Consider the following 7,945-nt stretch of genomic DNA (forward strand, 5'->3'; position numbering starts at 1 on the left):
TAAAAACACAATCTACAGGTGCCAACAAGACCTAATCTATTTGATCAAATGTCCTCTTTACTCCACGTGAAGAGGACTCAGATGGATTGTCATGTGTAATATGAGTTGTCTTGTCATGTGGGACACCCTGTGAGGTAGATGGATCACCCTGTGTAACATGAGGCACGTCTCATCATGTACATGCTTAATTGAAATGGGTTTCAAAATCTAGCTTGCAAATAAATTAAATATTCACTACATAATAAAATAAATACCACATGAGATGGGTGTCCCTCAGTAACGGGAGGAAGCACACTTTGAAAACTACCAAATGCAGTAGTGGTGAGGTCCTGTAATTTACAATACATACATTTTTAAAATTTGATTTTAGAGCATAGTGAACTATACATTATGTACATAAATCACAATATTGACCTCAAAGGACGATGTAGTTATCTCCATCTGGCTAAGTCCTATGCTCTCAGCTACACTCATTGTGGCATAGCTCTAAAATTATGGATACATAAATGTTTAGTCAAAATTATATATACATGAATAATTACAAAGTATGCAAACTAAAAAGTACATAATTTGTACACTACATTTTTTATACACTATAAATTTAACATGTATATACATGATACTTGAGTAGTAGCCAATGTCACAAATGTGTCTATAGGTATGCTAGCACGATGATCGTAAGATGGAGTTGAAAATAGGCTATATCAAGGCCTGTATGGATGAGTGCAATATGGCTCCTATTCATAAAATCAAAACACATAAAATATATATGTACATGTGAGTCAAAATTGTTCAGATTATAAGTTAACAACAATGTACATACATGAAAATAGTACAAATTATTTGTCTTCAGTCAAAAGTTCATAACATATGTACTAACATCAAATTGTGTAGTTGCGCACAATCCCTACAAAATCAGATAAAAAGAACATATGAGCACATGTTATAAAATTTGAGTTTGAATGTATATTTTTACAATGTAATTCAAAGTGCATACCATATAAGGGACACCAACATTTGTAGGTCTTGAAAAAAGACTATATTGCCTCCTAGGAGGAACAGTATCATCCGTCGTCTGTTATTTCAAAAGTACAAAATAATATGGTTAATACAATTACACATGTATGTAGAAAGTAAATAATTATGTGTACTTTATATTTAAATTAAAATTAAAATTTTACCTGCTGCTCTTGACTCTCTCCACACTCTTCGTGTTGCATGAGGTCAACAAATGATGACACACCTATCTCGTCACTACCATCACCATGGGCAACATATACATCATCATCAAAATCAACACCCTCAGCATAATGGTCATCCTGTGCTACATCAACATCTCTCTGGGGGCCTATGCATATACCTCTACAGCTAGTACAAATATGTCCGAGTGGAGGAGCATGTGTGGCTTGCATCCACTACTGTACTAAATTGCTCGAAAGGGCACTCAAATGGGTAAGAGCAAATGAAACTGCTCGATGATGGTGAGGAGTAGGCACAACAGGCACAAGAAGAGGTACAAGGGGCTAAGCTTGCCTGCAATTTCTCGTTCTATCACTCAACTTTTCCCCAGGCCTATCCTGAGGTATCCCTCCACCAACCCCCTGAAATGCTTTCATATCAAAATAATTGGGTTTCAAACCCAATTCAAACTTAGCCCATAGCTTCCCAAGGAAGTACATGGGCACCTAATAGTTAGCGTGTTGTGGATGGTCAAATACCATCCACCACCGCTCCCAAAAATGTGTTGCTATACATGGATGTGTACACCACCTAATGGAAATGTGAGGTTTCTTCTAATTGATTTCCTCACCTGTCTTAGGGTTTAAAAAATAACTTTTAAAATTCCCTTTACCTATATTGAGGTTATCAACCTGTCTGTATGATAAGCCATCGGAATAGAAGGCATGCATGCTTTTCCTTCACGATCTAAATGAATCGATGTCAGAATCTAAATGATGTATGGAGTGAATCACACCTTGCATGCTATCTGCAAGACATAGTAGGTGAGGAGGGGGGTGGGTCTCACGTCAGATAACCTCTATATCACGCATGAGGTCGTTAAGGTTACGCCTCATGCTCTCACAGAGCTCATTTGCGGTGGGTGGTGGAGGTGGGGGTGGAGGTGAAGGTGGAGGTGGAGGTGGAGGGGGTAGAGGTGGGGGTGTGGGAGGGGGAGAGGGTGGTGGCGGGTCCATCAAATATAATTTGCAGATATGTTTAAACAACATAAAAAATGACAAAATTACTATTTAATAAAATTTAAATCTAAAATATCAACTAGATATAAATCTGCATATCTTTATTAAAATCATATCAATTAAATAAATAAAGTTAAACAATTAAGTCAAATTGAACATTAAATATTGAATTTAAGTCTAATCATAAAATAATACTCCAAAAAACTATATCTAGGTTAGTTCAAGGTTTCTTTTCTTAAAACAGGAGCCACCTAGCTAATTTTGCTTTCATGTACACTTATTTTGTGACACTGGGGGATTGTATTCTCATTATGGATTATATGTTCATCTTAGCATCAAACAAAGTTAAGATTATGGCAAGGTTATGGTTTACAATTTTGTTATGTTTACGGTTTTCATGATGGCTAGGCTTAAGATTATTATAATGATTATGGTCCTTTAATGTTAGGGAACTTACCAAGGATTATGGTTTTAGTTAGAATTATATTTAGGTTTTAGATATTTATTATGGTCCTATTGTTTAAAGGATATATAATAGATGGCATTAGGATGAGAGTTAAGGTTACAATTAGAATGAAAGCTTAGATATAGAGTTATGATTTGATTTTAAAATTATTTATGATTATAGTTTGAATCCTAAATATTATCCACTTTTTAATGTAAACTATAAGTCTAGATCACATCCTAATGAACTAATACATGAACCCTATCCCTAACCATATAATAATCCTAATTCTAGTCATAAATACTTAAACTTTATACATTATCATTTTTCTTAAGGTGTTTTAATGAGTTGTTGGATATAAACCTTAATTATAAACCTTAATCATAAACCTTAATCATAAACCTTAATTATAAACCTTAATCATAAATCTAAATATACTTATAAAATCTAAATTATAATAGTTTAGATCCTATTTATATTCTAGAATTGAATACAAATCCTAACACTAGATCCTAATCTTAAATGTTAAATGTTAAACCCTAACCTTATACATGTAAATCATAGTTAAGGTAAGATTAGGGTTTAACATTTAAGCTTAATATTTTTATTTAGATTAGGAGAAGGGCTTAGCATTTATGATTATTTTTAGGATAAATGTTTACCATTTAGGATAACTTAGTTAGTGTAAGGATTAATAATTTAGGATATAAAGGTTTAGGATAAGGGTTTTGACTTGACATAATTAGAATTTAAAAGTTAATGTTAAGGTTTAATATTTTGTAAATTAGGTGCATGCAATCATAAAATGGATGTAATCATGTGAACTCAAGTCACATTAAATAAACCCTACATGATGCTAGAAAGCTATAAAGTGTAATGAGATTATGATCTTGTAATATGGATTAGCTCTTGAAAATGCCCATAATTCACTCAGAAGCACTTGCAAATCACCTAGAATGATTTGCATAACCTTATTACAAAAAATGTAGATATCTCAAAAGCTTGAGTTGATGGCACATTTATATAAATATCTAGGAGTTCAATGGTTTGGATTCATTCTCAATGAGTGGTGGAGGTTGAATCCTTGATTGATCAATACATGATTAAGCTTTATTGGTGGGAATCAATTTCATTTTCCATTAGTGATGATATGGATAATTGATCATTTTAATTAATGCATTTAATTAATAGTTCTAGCCATAGGATTTAAAAAATTGATTTGATTAATTATGTTAGGATTAATTAATGAATCAATGCCCCTTTTTTAATTTTTAATTTTTTAATATTAAATTATTGATGTTTTGTCATGGGCCTCTGGAGTAGTAAGCCAAAAAAGAGCCCACATAAGAAGATGTCATTAGGGGACTCTAGAGAATATTGAGAGTAGCACAATACCAGGTGATAGTCTAGACATAGGTGGTCATCTGAGCTAGCAAGGTTTACTATTATGATGACTACTCACTTAGGATATAAAGGTTTAGGCATCTAGTGGAAAGATAAGTTATTCACTTCTTTGGATATATTCTTAGGCATCCAAGGGTGTAGTCCCTCCTACTCACACCGATGTTCCACCTCCACCTCTTGATGGTGAGAAAGGGTTATTTAATTAGATGCCCGATTCGTTCTTCTCTTCTAATTTTTTTATGATGTATCATTTTGAGACCTTGATATAAATGTTTAATTAGTTTTAGGATTAGGGTTCAATTTGGTTTACTGTTTGATTAGGTTTCAATTAGGACAAGAGTTAATAAATTGAATTAAGCTTTAATGTGCTAAATTTGGTTTTAGATATAGAATTATAGTTAGAGCTTTTACATTAAAAACCAACATTAATTAAAAAATGTTAGGTTTAAATTTTGTTTTAAAGTGTTGAATATATTATTGAGTTAGGTTTAAGTTTAGGGTGATTTGGTTTAGTCTTAAGGTCAATGTTTAACTTGGTTCAATCTTAGGGTAAGGGTTCAATTTGGTTAATGGGTGGGGAAAGGATTCAAGGTTAAATTTGGTTTGTATTGTTAAGTTGGGATATATAATTAGGTTTATGATCATGGTTTGATTTAATTTGGTTTATAAGTATAATATTAATTAGTTAAGGGCCAGGGTTAGCTTTCAATCTAGTTTGATATTCAATTTGGTTTAGGGTTACCTAGGGGTTAGTTTATTTTAGTGATAAATTAAGATATAATGCTTCAAAATCACCCTTTTTTTGATATTTTGATTATATCACCACCATACATTGATAGTATATGCGATGAATCTTACAAATATTATTTGATCTCATTACATGTGTCATGGTAAATTTTTTAAGTTTATACATGAGATGCTCCTATATGGTGTTTTTCTTTTCTTATAATATAGTGTTATATATAAATTTACCTAAGTACCCTTCTTGATTATCTATGATGGATGTAGTAAATGACATATCTCTATATGATTCTTTTGATATGATATGCATCGATAATATAATGAAAATTTTAAATCCTTCCTATGCAAATAAATTATGTAATTAGATATGTAAATGTTTTTAGATTCACATGTAGGACATGTAGATGTAGATATGATGCCCATCTAGGATAATTTATTTTATCATAAATAAGGTTACTTTTATGGTTTGACATTTATAAAATTAGTACTTGGTTCTTAGGATCTAGTTATTTAATTATTTATATATTACCTGGTGTAGGTTTTAGCAAATTAAGATTATGGTTATGATGATAGTAAGGGTTATGATTAGAGTTTTGGTTAAAATTGGGATTATAGTTAGTCCTAAATGATGCCCAGCAAAGGGATCCAAAGAACTAATCAAAAGTTTTACTAAGCAAGCAATAACATACATATAATAATTTATATTTATAAAAAACATAAGAGATTACATTCCTTAACAAGCACATTTATATTTCATTTTTAAATAATTATAAGTACTAAAAGTAAAATTTAAATAACACATCCACATGAAAGAATAACTACTTGAGTTCAATCCATTTAAATAATATACATTTGTTCCGAATGCCACTTGGCAAATTAATTCGGAATGCACAATCATCCACTATACATGTCACAGGGTATGAAAGGTTGAAAGAATATACATTTATAAAATAGTTTACATCATCCATTTTTGATCCATGAAACAAAGTACAATACAATTTTAGTAAAATCATTAAATACTAAGTTTTGTGTTTGGATCCCTTGGCGGGGTGTTACATGATTAAGTACTTAGTTATATATGTTTAGGGTTTTAAATTGTACATAACTATATGGTTAGGTCGAGGTTATTGTTTAAACAATGAATTTAGGTCGAGGTTATATGGTTCTAGGTCGAGGTTATATTTATTTGTAATTACATGTTTAAACAATGAATTTACATCTAATCAAAATCATTCAACATTGTAATAAATACATAAATTAAATACATTTCAAAACATCTAAAATAATAATTTTTTAAATAAACATTTATGAAACTATATTTAATTAATAGATACAATAATCTAAACATATACTCATTAACAATGTAAATTTACAATTTTACGTATATATTAGAACTAAAAAAATAATAAATTAACCTACATACAAAATGCAAAACTGAAAAAAATTAAGTAAAATAGTACAAAACATATTAAAATACCTGGTATATCGAAGACTAGCAATAGGGGGTGGTCGGTAAAGCTAAAATCGGGCTCCCGTATCTGTCTCTAATCAGCCTCCCATTTTTGAAGTCATGAAAATGACTTCAAAAATGCCAAAATCGAGGGTTATATTAGTTTTTGAAATTGGGTAACCGATTTCTAAAATAATCGGGTACTTGATTTATAAAGCAATCAGGTGCCCAATTTTTAAGTGCCTCGGGCACCCGATCTGAGTTTTAAAAATTAGGTACCTAATTTTTAAATCCCAGCTAGGGTGCTCGAAGCATGAATTTAGAAACGGGTACCCGATTCTAGCAAAATTGAGTACTTGCTTCTGAGAAGTACAATTCTATGGATTTGACTTCCATGAAATTGTGACCCAACTTCTTGCGGTCACCCTCAAATAGTACAACATTTTTGAAATCCAAAAGATGCATCACATTATATGCTTCTTCTAATATAAGGGAAAAAAAGAAAAATTATATTTTGTAGAGTTTTGACTTAGTTAAGGTGGTCAAACACGAGAATTTTTTATTCCAAAAATAATATAGTAGAAAATTCATAATTAATTAGAATAAAAATACCCAAAAATATGCATCACATCCAAGCATGAGTCTACTTCTTATATCTAGAATTTTATTAAAAAATATTATCATTTAACTTTTATTAAGGTGGTCTAAAATATGTCTACTTCTTATTTTTGTCTTGAAATTTTTGTACTATTGCATTAAAATTCAAAGTTTTGACTAAACATTTTTAATTTTTTAAGATTGTATTTTAGAAACTAAATTCAATTTCCTAAAGATTCTTTTCTCTCAACTTTTTGATAGCAAGTTTATAACAAGTTGAAAATTGCACATCAAGTTGACATAACCCTGATTTGTTGATTTTTCATTGCCACTTAAGGCCATAGTTTGGTTGACCATGATCCCACACTTACCCTTATAGCTCACAAGTTCTATCAATCAAGCTGGCCAGATAACCTCCCCTACATTGCAGTTGATGTTGCTTGGAATATTGTGAACAAGGGTCATACCTATGACCTTGCCAAATTGCAATTGTAACAACTGGATGAAAATTTGAGGAGCATCGAAAAAGAAAAGAATAGAGTGTAAGTTCTTCCTTGTTAGTTTGTATATTATTTCATATGAAAAATTATTTTCCTACTAAAGTTAATATCACTTGGAGTAAGAAGAAGTTGGTTACCCAACAAATTAATGAGTTTATTGGTTAGTTGGGAGATAAGTTTGAGTTAGTCCTAGATGGCGATTTTGAATTATTCAAACAAAAATGAAAAGTAGATCAAGGATCCCAAAGTCATTGGTTGATAAGTACTATGAGAATATTTGTTTTCTGGTGGACATAGATAGGACCTACATTCAAGAAGCTATCCCTAGAATTTCATGGCTAAAGCCATTATGATATGAGATCAATATTGATGAGGTAGTTGCAACAACCACAACATTGCTTGATGAATCCATAGATAAGAATGATGAGCCATTCAACACATATGAAACTGCAAAAGTGAAAATCATGATGGAGACTGAGGTCCCTAAGATGCAAATGAAAATAAAAGGGATGATAGAGAATCGAGAGAAATTTCTAGGAGAAGGAGTTGAGCAAGAGGCACCCCTACAAATTATTGAAGGTAAAGGTGAAGATTTATCTAATAAGGATGA

This window comes from Cupressus sempervirens, chromosome 5, assembly GCF_028749045.1.
Source record: "Cupressus sempervirens isolate cs-2001-9-10 chromosome 5, ASM2874904v1, whole genome shotgun sequence".
NCBI lineage: Eukaryota > Viridiplantae > Streptophyta > Pinopsida > Cupressales > Cupressaceae > Cupressus > Cupressus sempervirens.